General features: G+C 35.4%; 1 pseudogene; it reads right to left on the bottom strand.

The window, feature by feature from the left end:
- Nucleotides 1-919: 919 nt before the first annotated feature.
- The window catches only part of LOC100343953 (ran-specific GTPase-activating protein pseudogene), a 33,103-nt pseudogene continuing 18,752 nt past the window's right edge, over nucleotides 920-15,270 (bottom strand).

The raw sequence follows: 15,270 nt of genomic DNA, 5'->3' as shown, positions 1-15,270 counted from the left end.
ACCCCTGAACTGGATCCAAAAGATTTTTTTAAAATTAGCTTAAAAAGTGTCATAGATTGTGAAATTGAAGTCTAGTTTTTGTAGTTGTGGTTGTCATAACTATGGTTTCTGAACAATTTTCTCAAAAAATCTTGCTGTGTTACTTGTTTCAAGTTATCATTTCACTTATCATCTTAGAATTATACATGTTACAATAATGGGATCTGTTCTCTTTATATTAATGAAAGTTTTAAAAATACTTGTCACATCCCCTTACTGCAGGATAAAATACAGTTCACTTAGAAGGGCATCATCGCTTTCTGTATTGTGTCCCCTACCTTCAGCTTGGGCATCTCATTCCTTCTGATCCTTTTGCAATGTGTTCTAATGCATGTTCCCTAAAATACATGGTAGCTGCCACCTCTTTTTTGGCCCTGCTTTTCCTTTTGTCTGGGAATGTCTTTTCTGTTTGATCTTTGGGGAAATATCCATTTACTTGATTTGAGCCATCCCTAGGAATCAACCCCAAATCTCCCATAGCTTATTATAAATAATTATCTTAGTGTACAAATTGTAATTACTTTTTGTTTTGCTATTTAGCTTCCCCATTGGGCTATAAGCTTCTTAAAGACATGCATGTGTCTTCCATATGTGTTTAAAAAGGTTTAATTCACAAAGTGTAAAAAAGTAGTAAACATGGAAGGAGGCAATAGGTCTGGATTGGTCAAGACTGAGAATCAGCATTTAGACAGAAGAATTCACATAGGGTTGACTTACCCTGGCATCCAAATTTATATATAACAATATTTGAAGGACTTCTTAACTTTGAAATTCTTAGAAGTGACGAACAAACTTGTTATAAATGCCTAAGTATTAATTTTGGAAGAAGAATGAAAAACTGTGCCATATGTTATAGAGGATAAAGGTAATGCAATTATTTTCACAGGGAATCTGAAACAGCGTCCAACTCTTCCTCTCCAATCATCTAAAGAGGTAAAAGAAATAATTTGGAAATAGAATAGAATTTTGAATATATCTATATACCTTTATAGCTATATAAATTCCAAGAATAAATTTAAGCCTTGGTCACTGTCAGAGCGTTTATTTTTCATATTCCTAAAATTAAATAAGAAGTTGATTTCATATACTTTTTTATTTCCCCTGTCCTGAGGACTCTGAAGAAAGTTCATTTTCTGTGTGATTTTTAGTCAAGAACAATTGGGGTGTCTTCCTGTGCTGTAGGCATAGTTCAATCTGTAGGTATGTTTACAGCAGTGAAATATGCTTATTCTCAATTCAGGGTAACAACCTAGGGAGGACCTGCAATAACTGCCTCAACAAGATTGGAGAGAAAGGGGGGAGGAGCTGAACTATATCTTTGATATATGTGTTAAGTTGGAGGAGTGTTTCCAGCCATACAAAAAATAGTCACACGCATCCCTCAAGGATGTGCCCCAAAAGAATCTGTTTAAATATCAACCATGAAGGCCACCCCAGCTTGTAATTCATTCTATTTGGGACAAATCTGTCCACCCAACTGGCAAGTGAAGGTAATTTTCTAAAGCTCTTGCCACATCTATAGCACATTTCTTGTAGCAGTGATTTGTCCAATTCAGAGACTTGTGAGGTCTCTAGTTCAATCCCACCATAGCAAACAGAGGTTTTTGTCACACAACATTTTCCCTTTCAGAAAAATCCACCATGGAGCAAGGCAGATTTCATCTTCAGTGTACCACTTTATTCTGATGAGAGGCAAGAGTCTGTTGTTAAGGAAGTCCGTGACAGAATGTCACAGTGAAGAGATGCCTACTGATACTACTGGATGTTTCTCTGACACTAAGGTTGCCAGCTATGGATAGACAGCTGCAGAAAAACCTCCCTGGGAATGTCAAATGTATTTCTCTGACATACATGACAGCACATCTTTTACTTCATTTTTCTTCATATATTTACTTTCCTTTTAAATTAAAATCAAGCAAACTTGGCACAAACGCTTTTTTAGATGAAGAAGTCTGCAAGAAAATCTGAACAAAGCTTGTTTTTCTTTTCCTTTAGTGTGTCTTGTTATTTTCTTAATTTTAATGAGGCCAAAGTTTAAATGGTGACTCAGAAAGAAACAGCATATGTTGAAAAATAGAAAACTATATATTAAATTACACGATAAAACTTTGTGCCTACAAGACAAGTTTACAAGGTTTTACAAAACAAAACAGTGTAAAAGCAGAACACACATGATAACAATAATTTTGTCTCAGTGAATGAATTACTTCTAAATTATATTAAGAACTCTGCTTATCTTGTTGGCAGGCTACAAATGTATCCTTGAATAGAAGCATAGCCACTATTTGAATACTGATAGTCTGATGGAGGCAGTAGATTTCATGGTTCATATTCAGTCGCTTAAGCAATTTATTATTTGTTGTGTCTTTAATGATTTGAGAATCTCAATATTTATCCATACATGTTGACAAGATTCTACAGTCTGCATGGTGATTACGGGTTTTTCTCACTAAGGAAGCAAGGCAGTGATCTGGCTTAACATTACTTACTCAACTCAGGAAAGATTTTGATACTAAAAAGTTATAATAGAGTTAAGCTCTAGAGGGCAGTCTTTCTCAAAGTTTAGTCAAAAAGATGTGAGGCAGAATCAACTAAAATGCAGTTTTCTAAGACCCACTGTAAACTACAGTTTCTCAAGGAACAGTGGTAAGTCTAGGGAATATGTGTGTTCAGGTAGCCCCTCCAGAAAATCTCTTTTTAAAAAATATTTGTTAATGTATTTATTTGACTAGATGGAGAAGAAGAGGGAGAAGGAGGAGGAGGAAGGAGAAGAGGAAGGAGAGGAGGAGAAAGAGATGAGGAAAGAAAGAGAAGAGAGACAAATCTCCTATTCTCCTCTGGTTCACTCCCTAAAGGCCTGCACCAGCTAGGACTCAGCCAAGCCAATGCAGGGAGCTGGGAACTCAGTCCACATCCCTCACATGTTGATGGGAGTCCCAGTTGTATAAGTCTTCACTTGCCCCCTCTCAGGGTCTGCTAGAACTGGGAGCTGGAGCCAGCAATTGTATCCAAACACTGATACAGAACATTGGCATCTTATCAGCCAAGCTAAACACTGACTTCACTCCTAGAAAAGTTCTGAAGCTGGAGAGACATTGTTTAGAATTATATTAGGTGAGTAATGCAAATTATTATGAATTTCCTCTCACACTATGATAATTCCTGACTAATCTGCCACAAGATCAGATTGACTTTATCACTTTGAAGTTAGTGAGACCTTCCCTTGTCTATCAAAATCAACAGTATGCTGTAAGTTAGAGACTTCTACTTTCTAAGTGACTATGCTTGCACTGTTTAATACACTAGCCACTAGCCACATGCAGTATTGAGCAATTGAAATGTGAATGGCATGACTGAGCAACTCAAAATTTATTACAATTTAATTATAATTTTATATATGAAACTTAATTCAAATATTGAGAAACTTTTAAGTATGTTTGAAACAATTCGTGATTATAAATGTGATTTTCCAACTGGTAATTTTATGGAATATCAATATAAATTGAGTATCTCTAATGAAAATTTAGAATCCAAATTTGGATTTTCTATAAGTTAAAACCATAAAGTGATCAAGAAAGTTTTAGTATAAAAGAAGGAGTCCAAAGCATCTAACTTAATTTTCAATGTTTACGTGTTAAAATAATAATTGTATATATTAACATATATTTTAAACTCAAGTTTACATGTTTCTTTTTATATTTTTAAAGTAACTAATAAAAAAATTTAATTGCATTCATTGCTGTCATTACATTTCTGCTGGAGAACACACAAATTATCCTAGAGTGAATAGGTAGACATTATTAAGTGTGTACAGAATTGCAACTATATATTAATGGATGAGATATGATTTCAGAAAGGCCTACAAGATATGGAGTAATAAAAAGAAGAGACAGAGAAAGCATGAAGCTGGTAAGCAGGTAAATTAAAATTACAGATTTTCATCTACTTCACACTTTGACTTATAAATAAGCAGAAATATCAATATTAGATGTGTTTTGATACCTATCTCTTAAGAATTATTTCCTCAGTATGCAATTTTTTTTTTCAAATAGAGAAAACAATCAAGGAATCAAAGAGTGGAAAATGGGAATAACTCTTTACATAATAAAATACTTACAATTTTCCAATTACTCAATTTCATGACTGAGAATTTTATTAAAAAATTCTGCTCAAGAAGTGACCACATAGTTGTCCTTCAATTTTATACAACAATCATTTAAGGAGGACAGACTTAAGGAAGATAAAATTTAAGAAGAGTCCCATAAAACAATAGAGTTATTACAGCAATATCAGCATCTGTTGAAATCATAAGAATTGTCCTCTCCCTTCTTCCTGTTGCACTTCTTCCCTTCTCTTTGCTGCCATTTTCAACTCTTCCTTTCTCTTCCTGAGCCCTTTAGTCCTAAAATTATGAAGTTGGTTTTCACTATGTGAAAGAAGCCACACTGGCCAAATCCAGGTATCAAAGCAGGGTGGGAAGAGGAAGATTGTCACAGTCAAAGTGGGGAGCAACGTAAGAAGGGCAGTTCAATATGAAATACTGAGTGTAGTGAGGTAGGTCTGATGACCCATACGAGATGGAGAAAGCCACTGGTTGGGTGACCAGGGCTTCTATGCTGTGAAGGTTCTTTGAAAAGAGTTAAGGAGTAACAGAAGAGGCATTGCACCAAGTGGGTAGTTGAAGCTCGGCACAGACTGTCAGCTAAAGCAGAGTGAAGAGAACACGTACACAGACGAGTGAGTGGTGTGATAATAAGGAAATTAGTTAAGTAAATAAGTAAATGCGTTAAGAGTAATGGAGTGGATATTAAATAATGGAGTTGCAAGCAAAAGAGTGATTAAAGGTGAAGAGAATGATATTTGAATGAGTTTAGAAGTATCAACTGATACTAACAATTACATATATGTTTACCTCCCATGTTTTAGTTTCTGTGTTTCATTCTCTTTTTTTCCTAGAAACCAGGGAGGGACTCCTAACAGGGATGAACGAGTTCAAGGACAGGGCAAATAAATTTGAAGATAAAACTGGAATTGCTTATGATAAAATGAGAAAGGGCTCAAAGATTTATGTCTGAAAAAGATAAAGGAAAGACAATTTGAGCACAAAGATCAACAAGAGACTAGTTAATAAGAACCATTTTAAACATGAGATATCAATAGTTCCAGACAAATAATATAATATATGGATGAATAAATTTAAATTTTGATGAAAAACAGAATACTTAGTTTCAAAACATCTCCCCAGCAAATATTTTTAATTACAGAGAACAAAAGAATTTTATTAAGAAGCAATGTCTGGCAATTATTACCCATTTAGGATATCAACCATCATTAGAATGGGACAATTTAATATCTTGTGTTCCTGACATATTAGCATGAGTAAAAACACAGTATCAGGGCTGGGGCTGTAGCACAGCTGTTTAAGTCCTAGTTTAAGTCCCAGTTCTACTCCTGGCTGCTCTACTTCTGATCCAGCCCCCTCTTGGTGCACCTAGGAAATGAGTGGAAAATAGGGCAAGTACTTGGGCCCCTCCACACACTTGGGAAACCTGGAAGAAGTTCCTGACTCCTGTCAATTTGGCCCAACTCCAGCTGTTGTGGCTATTTGGGAAGTAAACCAGTGGACAGAAGATCTCTGTGTCTCCCTTTCTATCTGCAACTCTGCCTTTCAAAATAAATAAGCAAATACACACTATCCTCTCTGGAATACACACCAAAGACACATAATCTGGATCTACTTATGAAAAAAGATCAGATAAACTCAATTGAAGAAAGTTATTGGTCTATAATCTTCAGACGTATCAAGATCATAAAAAGTTAAGGAAAGACTATGGAAACTTCTCATCCTGAAAATAACTAAGAGACGTAACAAGTATGCGAAAGCCTGATTCTTAGATATATTTTTGAGATCTAAGGAAAAATAGAAAAAAATTTTAGGCAGTGTAAACATTTTCTAGAGTTTGAAGTTTTATTGGTCATGACTTCATGTTAACTTCCTGATTGTAGCACTATTTCACTCTGTATGAGAAAAAATGAAAATGCCACAATATCTGGGGACAAGGGAGCATTGTACTTTGAACTTAATGACAAGTAGTTCAATAGAAAAGTAAGGGCTGTTTTTACTATTTTTGCAACTAAGAAAAACCCTGTGAAGTGAGGGAAATTTCAGGGTAAGCAGAGCTCACACAGTTGTAGAACAAGTATGCTCCAGAAAGAAGAGATGAGATGTCACATAAAGCAATCTCCAGAAGGATTTCTTGCATAAAATCTTTAAGAGTATCAAGGAAATGCAAATCTGATTCTGGTAATTTGGTGATGAACTCCAATAATCTGGATGGTTTGAATTATTGCTTCTTGCTATTATATTATCTTTCAGCAACATGTTGCCTTGAGTTTGGTGTTGGTATTTGACTCCTTTGACTAAAATATTTGCTGACTTTTATTATTTGGCCTAACATTTCTCACAGTAAGGAGGATATCTTGATGGACTGGGTGGTAAAATCCAAAAAGTGCTAATGAGCTCCATGAAATAATACCAGATATTCCAATTTAACATCCAAATAGTGTAGTCCATGTATGTCTAAATATCAGAGTAGATAGATGCCTTCTATGTTGAATTTTAGAATATGCACAGATTTCCAAATCCTTTTCTGGAGATTAGTAGTGGCTTGGTGCCATTGTTTGAATGCTTGGTATCATCAATGAAGAAAACTCTAAATTTCAACTGTAATTTGTTTGTCAAAACAGAATCTTCATGATGAGTAAACTGCTTTTGCTGTATGGGGAAGAGTCATTATCGAAAAGAAAGGTTTAGCTATAAAAGGTTATGGGTGAAATTAGTATATGTGCTGCCAAAGCAAGCACTGGGTGGAATTTTCCAAATATGAGAACACAGAAAATCAAAACAGGAAAACAATCTAGTACATTTTATTGCCAGCTATAAAGACATAGAATATTTGGGAAGAGAGACTGCTTTTTGGCACTCCATTAAAAAGTAATATCTCCTAAAAATCATGCCATACAAGGAATGATGCCTGTATTAGTAAGTTTTAGTTTCTGGTATAATAATATTTCCTAAAAATCTGTTCACAGAGTTGAAAGGTTGCTTTCCAGCCTCTCAACACATATGCCCAGGACAAACCATAGCTAACAAATTATTTACAGGAAGCTCATTTGTTATTTCAATTTACCTTATATGAATATGAATTGCAGGAGGAAATATTTAAACTGGAAGCCCATAGTTATATTCAATGCTGAGTATAAACTAGGATTACAAAAACAGGGTCACGTATAGAGGCCACTGTATAACCAAGAGATGTTTTTGAAGTTCATAATCAAACTGATGGCTGCAGAATGTGAAATAGAGGAAACATATTATTTTCAATATCAACAAAATCAGAGTGTTAATTAAAGCTAGCAGCAATTATCATACCAAAAGCTTAATAAGAGATGAAAATTGTGTCTGTAAAATCCTCAGTATCACCCAGGTATATGTCAGGTGAGTATAACTTGCCCAACCTAGCATCAAAGACCATATATATTGCCAGAGCAGATGACACTGGTTTCATAATATGCCTTTACCTTAACTTGTGCTACTTAAAGTTACCTGTCAGTTATAACAAACCTTTATTTAGTCAATTATGGAAACTATTAACTTATAAAGTCATCTCTATTTCATTCACCCTAAATCACAGACAGTTTCTTAGTACAATTTTCTTACTAACTCCCACTTTCATTTGACCACAGTATCCTTGGCAACAAATATCTCTTGCAGCCTCACTGTAATATCTTCTCCTGCCCTGATGGATGATTACTTACATCTCCCAATAGCTGCATCACCTAAGAGGAAGCTGAATATAATCCTCTATCAGTGATCAAAATATTACTGCGTACTATCTGGTCCCCATAGGACTAGTAATAACTCTATATGGAACTTTTTACTGATTGCAAAAAAAAAAAAAAATATTTTCATTAGTTCCAAACAAAAAGGACCTCCTCAAATCAATTTACTCAATTCTCCAAAATGCTCATTTTGCCTCCAGACACTGATAGAGGGAAAAACACAATGAAGAGGATGTAAAAATCAAACGAGAAAATTGTTTTAACTGATTATGGTTATTTTCTCTTTCTGAAAATTGTATAGAAACACAATTACATCTGTTGAAGCTCCTTACAAGAAGTCTCATGTAAGGGAGGGTGGGAGTCCTGGAAACCGTAATTCTATTAGCTCCTCCATTAAATCTGTCTCTGACCATAACTGCAACACCTAGAAGTGTGCTTGGCACAAAGTAGTCAAAAATTAGCTGTTAAATGCACAGGTTAAAATACTAAGTGCAGAAAAGGGACAAAAGATAGGTATCAGAATCACTGCTAGTAGAATCAGCTTCTGATAAAATTTATAAGAATTTTTTTTTTCATTTTCCCACATAAATGTGCCTGAGTACATCTCCAGACTCAGGGTGCAAGACTGATGTCGTAGAGGTAACTGAACCTTATTGCCATCATCATGACTACTCCTTGCATAGTCAGCATCTCCAGCAGTACATATCAGCCAATTAGAGATCAAATAATGTCAGTATTATGCTGATAAATCTAGCTTTCAATGATAAGCTCCCATGGGAAAATAGAATGGAGGTGTACTTTTGCTTGGCAGTTAAGACCCAATGAAAATATCTTATTCAGTTCTTCTAGCCACAAACAAATAGTCCCTTGCTGGCACTCTCCTCTGCTAGCAAACTGTGGAAGTCACCTGTTGGAGTAGGATAACAATTTAAGGACCTTAAAAATTTCAAAAATAGTAGTTGCTAGTTTAAAGTTCCCCAGTGATCTTTTTTATTTATTTATTTATTTTTAAGAAAAACAACTTCATGCATTTAATATATACAGATTTGGGACCACGATGCTTCTTCTCCCTCTACCCACCTCCCGTCCGTACTCTCCTTTCTTCCTTCTCCCTCTTCTATTTCATTCTTATTTTTACAGAGATCAATTTTCAGTTAATTTTTATGTTCATAAGATTAACCCTATACCAAGCAGAAAGTATGAATAACCCTTACCTTGACTGTCAGGAAACAATGTTTTTCTTATTTGCGTGTTTATTTGTTTTTGTTCTTTACTTCTTTTTTTTTTTCCTTCATACTAATTGGTAAACTCCCCAGTGATCTTTAATGGTAGATGAAATAAAATGGGTGCCTCTTGAGAATTGGTTTTGAAATTGAGCTTAGAGAAGAAGAGGGTCATTGGTTACTTGAACTTAAACTATAGGTAAGTGACGAACTCTAGAAATGAGTGGAAGACAACAATGGAAAGAAAGGCTAAAGCCATATCTTCAAAGTTTTGAACATCATTGTAGGAAAGCTTGACTGTTGGTAGCCATAAGCAGCCACCAAATGTATCTGTGAATCAGGAACCTCAGTCCAGAGTGAGAGAAAACAAAAGGATGGAGAACAATCAGGAATAGCTAAGAAATAGTTTCCAACTGAGTTTAAGTCCAAGTGAGATCAAATCAAGAAGGAATATCAATTGGGAATAAGGAAGTTTGTATGCAAGTAGCTTTAGGCTGAGTTTCACCAGGTAAGGATTAATGAAGTGGGTATCTAATAGAACAGGAAGTACCAAAGTTATCAAAGTAAAAAATACACATCATTCATATATTAGCATGAACTTCTGTTGTTAGATTGGTATTCTCATTATCTTATACCTACTTAGTAATTTGGGGGTAGGGCTATGCCTTGTCTTTACACATTGAAAATGATGCAATTTACAGATACAAAAATAATAACAAATACACTTCAAGGCATTTGTCAGGGGCTAAACTTGATTCAAACTGTCATCTCATACAAATGAGCAATAATTCCTTTTCAAAGACATATATCATCATACAAAAATTTGCCTAAAACTTACAGCTTTAAAAGAAGGTAATGGAAAAAAGTTATTTTGTTCAGTGATAGCTGACAGTCACAGAATGCCGGGTTAAATTATAATGAAGTTTGTCTACTCAAAGATCTTCTTGATGGATAGCTCTGGGAACTTAGAATTTTCCTGGGAACATTATTCTCTTTTTCAGAGAATAGAAAGAAAAGCCAGTAAACATTCAGGCCCTCTGCCAAAGGAAAATTATCTATGCCTAGAATGGACACATTCCCAGCACAAGAAGACTTTTTTAAAAATTCATCTCCATGGCATGATCACGTCTTATTTCAAGAGCCTCCTGCAGTTGCTAGAAAATTATTGGACCCCTGGGTATGCCATCAAGGCAACCTTCTCCCTAAAAAACAACTGTACATAAAACCTATGTAATGACTCACACTGTGCACAGTGAGATTTCTCATGACATCTAAAGTCTAAAAATAATTACTCAGAATATAGTAGAACATAAATTAGTACCTACAGAGTTGCCAATGAATGCTGTGAAGTGTACTCCAGGCTTCATATTCATAATCTCACATTCTGCTTGAGAAAATCCATTGAGTTACATGATACTATCTCGACTCTATTCATGAGGGAATTGAATAATCACAGTAATAAAATTAACCCAAAGTTTTTCAGCTGCTAAGTGAGGCAGCAGTTTGAATCTATGTTAGGTGGATACTGTAGTGTGAATGCTTCAATAAGAATACAGTTTGGAAATAATATTTATTGGATACTTCCTAAAATGAAATTTTAGAATTAGGCAGTGTAATACAAAAAGAGATTTTGCATTTGTCTCATATCTGCTAAAAGTAGGTGACATGTTATAGGACTATTCAGGGTAATCGTTCCTGTGAAATATATTCACTATACAACCTCCTCAAGATGTACTGGATGTATTATCGCTTGAAGTATATTCTAATTTCTACTGGTTCTCATTGCCTTCACATGTTACACATTACTGTAACCATGCAAAAGCCTCCCAAAAGACCTTTTAATTTTCACTCATTATCCTCTACACTGAATTTTCCCAACATTGTAAGAAACAGTTTTTCAAAATTTTAATAAAAGCAAATTATATTCTGCTTTATATTCTTCATTACACCTTGCCAAGAAAACTGGCTCCTTCCCTCGTCTCAGTCCTTACCATCTTTTACTGTGTAGCAGTCACTCTCATCCTGCTGAAATTCAAACCAGGCAAAGTTCATACTTGCCTCAGTCCTTTACTGTCTGCTCAGGATTCTTTCTTTATAATTTATATCCCTTTTTATGTAGCGCATCTTAGAAAGGTCCTACCAGGTCATTTTGTTGAAAATAATACACAGTTGCATCTATCGTTTGTCACTGTTTTATCTTCATAGTCTTGTCAGGTAAAAAAGCAAACACTTGATAAATATAACCTGTATGAATAAATGAACTGGTGAATAAAAAAAACCAGGATCTTATCACCACTTTCTTTCTTCAACATCAGAGGCGTACTGAGATCCCATACCTTAAAGACCTGTTTTACCTGCTTGCTATCGTGTAGCAGCCCTGTCCTTTAACTCCAGAGATCAGTCCTTTCCAACCCAGGACTTCACTCTTTTTAAAGTTATTTAATTGTTATTTTAATAGTTTTATATTTTACCTCTAATTTTATCTATTTTTCCGAAGTTATTTTCCAGATTTATTGAAGCATAATAAGCAAATGTAATTTATAGATACATATATGCACATTTAAGGTGTAAAGCATGATGTTTGGATACACGCACACCTTGGAAGTGGTTACCACAGTTAACATATTCACTCCATGTAGTTTGTGTGTAGGCGGATGCATGTGTATGATGATAATACCTAAGAATTTAATTGTTTTGATCTGTGAGTTAAAGGAAACCCCTCTCCTCCTATTTCATGTGAGGTGGCAGACATTGCCTGGGAAGCGAATGGTAGTGCCAAAGAAAAAAGCAGACTGATAGAACCACAGAGAAACATCACCAAAACCTGATGACTATGAACGTCATCACAAGAAGCAAACCCCCCTTACTTCTACCTTCTTAGTTACATTTTTGATCTCCAAGCACTAGAGTCATTTTTTCCTTGCAATTAAAAGCAGCGTAGCTAACAGACATTCATGCCCATATATCTTTTTTCCTTGCAATTAAAAGCAGCTTAGCTAACAGACATTCACATCATATATCTGGAGAGCAAAAATAACTTTCCATCACCACAATGTTCACTAATACATGAATATATCAGATATTCACAAGAAGAGTAAGAATGAGCAACTAGTTTTCTCATTAAGATTGTAACTTTTTAAAGCATTTAGGAACTTGCTGGAAGATAAGATCATTAGTTGGATTTTACCAGAGCTTTTTTCCCCCTTTTTCTCCTATTTGGGTGACTGTATTTTTAGTTTGTTTCAAGGAACAACAGTTCAGAAGGATTTTGCTGTCTTTGAAGCGTGATCCTCATCACATGCTAGCTAAATTGACCTCTTGGTTTGTGAGAAATGAGATTGGTATTACAAAATAAACAAAAAAATCCATCAGACTTTTTAAAAATAAATTGCATAAGCTCCAAAAGAAATAAAAGTAAGGTGAGGGAAATGCAAGAATGGGTACAATGCAGTGCTTTTCTGAAGGAAGCATATGCATAAAATATACCAAAACAAGAGACATGGGAAATGAAAGTCAAATCTGCTTCCTCTTAGACTTGGACTCTTAGAAGTTAAAAAAAAAGTTAATATGCTGTAATTTTAAGGAAAAAAAGAGAAAAGGAAGATTCTCATTGAAAAAATGACAAGTTAAAGCAAAGTAAAGCATAACAAAGGAAACAATATATGAGGCTGAGGAAAACAAAGAGAAAACATTACCTTTAGGACTAAATACTGCAAGAGGACTAAATACTACAAGAGATGGTGGTGGATATATATTTGTACTCATAGACTCTAAGTGCATGGTGAAGATGAAGTCAATTTTATGCTGTTGACCTTTCCATGAATAAAGATCATGGACTGACCCAGGAAATTATGTTTTGATCCTAGTATCTACAATCCATAAAATCTGGATGCTGAGTGTATAATTTATACTAATGTTAACCAGTTTGAACTTTAGAAAATAATTATAGTTAAGGGTCAGTTTTAATGTAATTTCCTCCTACTGGCTATTGGTTGTATTGTTGTTGACAGCGTGGTTTACAGAATTCATCATTTACCACTCAGTATTCTATGGAACACTGATTATCTCAAAATGCTAGTAATTCTCCAGTCTAAATACATAAATGAATAGAAATATATGGATCTGAATTTGTTCTTACATACATAAGCAGAAGAAATGATTGAAAAAAATGGGGTATTCTATTTTCCAATAGAAAAATATAGATTTCAGTTTAATTGGACCCCTGTAAAATACATCAGAAATTCTAATATTCTAATAGACATTTTAAATATCTCGAAGGGACATAATTACCCAATTCATGAAACACATTTGATTTTTTAAATATTAATTAATTAATTAATTGGAAAGTCACAATTACACAGAGAAAGGAAAGGCAGAGAGAGAAAGAGAGGTCTTCTATTTGCTGGTTCAGTCCCCAGTTGGCCATTACAACCAGAGCTACAACGGACCAAAGCCAGGAGCTGTGGGTCTTCCCATGTGAGTGCAGGGGCCAAAGGACTTGGGCCATCTTCTACTGCTTTCCTAGGCCACAGCAGATAGCTGGAACAGAAGTGGAGCAGCCAGGACTAGAACTGGGATCCATATGGGATGCTGGCACTGCAGGCAGCAGCTTTAGCCCCTATGCCACAGAGTCAGCCCCTTGATATTTAAAGAATTGACATTGTAAGGAACATAGTTAAGAATTTGCTTATATGTGCATCTAAATAAGAATCAAGGGGATATATGAGCCATTCATGGCATTTTCATCATTTCTTTTTAACCCATTGGTCCTGTGATCTTAAAAACAGCTTTCCTCACCTTCCTCTGTCTCCCTCTGTCTCTCCCTCTCTTTTCTTTCTCCTTCCCTCTCTTGAAATCCATTTTCACACCAACATTTTGTGATTTTAAATTTAATACATTTATGACAACTTAGTGAATGTCATTTGTTACATTTACCCCCGGAAATGCGTAAGATCCTTTTAGAAAATGTGCTTTAAACAACAGGAGTCACTGTGCACTTACTCCTCATGTAGGATCTCTGTCCTTAGTGTGCTGTACATTGTGATTTAATGCTATAACTAGTACTCAAACAGCATTTTTCACTTTATGTTTCTGTGTGGGAGCAAACTGTTGAAATCTTTACTTAATGTATGCTAAACTGATCTTCTGTATATAAAGAGAATCGAAAATGAATCTTGATGTGAATGGAAGGGGAGATGGAGTGGGACAGGGGAGGGTTGCGGGTGGGAGGGACGTTATGGGGGGGAAGCCATTGTAATCCATAAGCTGTACTTTGGAAATTTATATTCATTAAATAAAAGTTAAAAAAAAAAAAAAGAATAGAGCAGGGACTTGCACCAAGGCATTCCGATATGGGATGTGGGTGTTTTAAACACTAGGGTAAAAGCATTTCTCCCTCCACAGTTGTTCATCTCAAGGGTACTTCTGAGACAAACTGTCATTATAAACTCTGTCTCAGGAACTACTTCCCGAGAACCCATTTGGACACTCAGATGTGCAAAATTCTTGAAACACAAGCCCTGATCAACTTTGCATCATTTCTTTCTTCATCCATTAACTGCCATCTCTCATCGCTCATGTGTAATATAATCTCACACGTCACATTTCACATGACCGGGAGGAGGGGCCTGATGGGGGGAGAGACGGAATACACGACCTTGACTTAGAGAAGTGTGAGGAGTTAAATCTCTATTTATTTGTTTTCATTAACTTTTCATCTTCTTCCTCTTCTATTAAAGGCATCAGGTAATTTGTTCCTTTTGAACAAATGATTAAATTTACTGAAGCAGTTTTAAGCCTACCCTAACCCCAAGTTTGGTATGCATGTTTAGATTCATCCATAATCATACAATCAACACTTAGTAAGCCCCTCATTGGTACAAATTTCATGCATGAGAAGTAGAAGCTGCTCAGCCATTGAGATACTCTCAGTGCCTGTGTGTGCCCTTCAAGGTTTACCACTTCAGTGCCCTCTGGCTTCTAATGGACATGATCTTCTGTCCAGAGCCTTTAACAAATGAATGAGTCAGAATAGTTGGTAGATGAAAAACTCTAGCACTTTCCACCCTTGACAAGATGATTCTGATGTATATTTTCTACACTGTACCTCAGAATTCCGTGGTGGTATTTAACCCCAAGGACTTGCGTGGTAGTAGATGCTACCTCT

This window comes from Oryctolagus cuniculus, chromosome 1 (assembly GCF_051225735.1).
Source record: "Oryctolagus cuniculus isolate XC-2025 breed Fujian yellow rabbit chromosome 1, ASM5122573v1, whole genome shotgun sequence".
NCBI classification, from domain to species: domain Eukaryota; kingdom Metazoa; phylum Chordata; class Mammalia; order Lagomorpha; family Leporidae; genus Oryctolagus; species Oryctolagus cuniculus.
The sequence above is the reverse complement of the archived record's forward strand: the minus strand, read 5'-3'. Positions and strand labels throughout refer to the sequence as shown.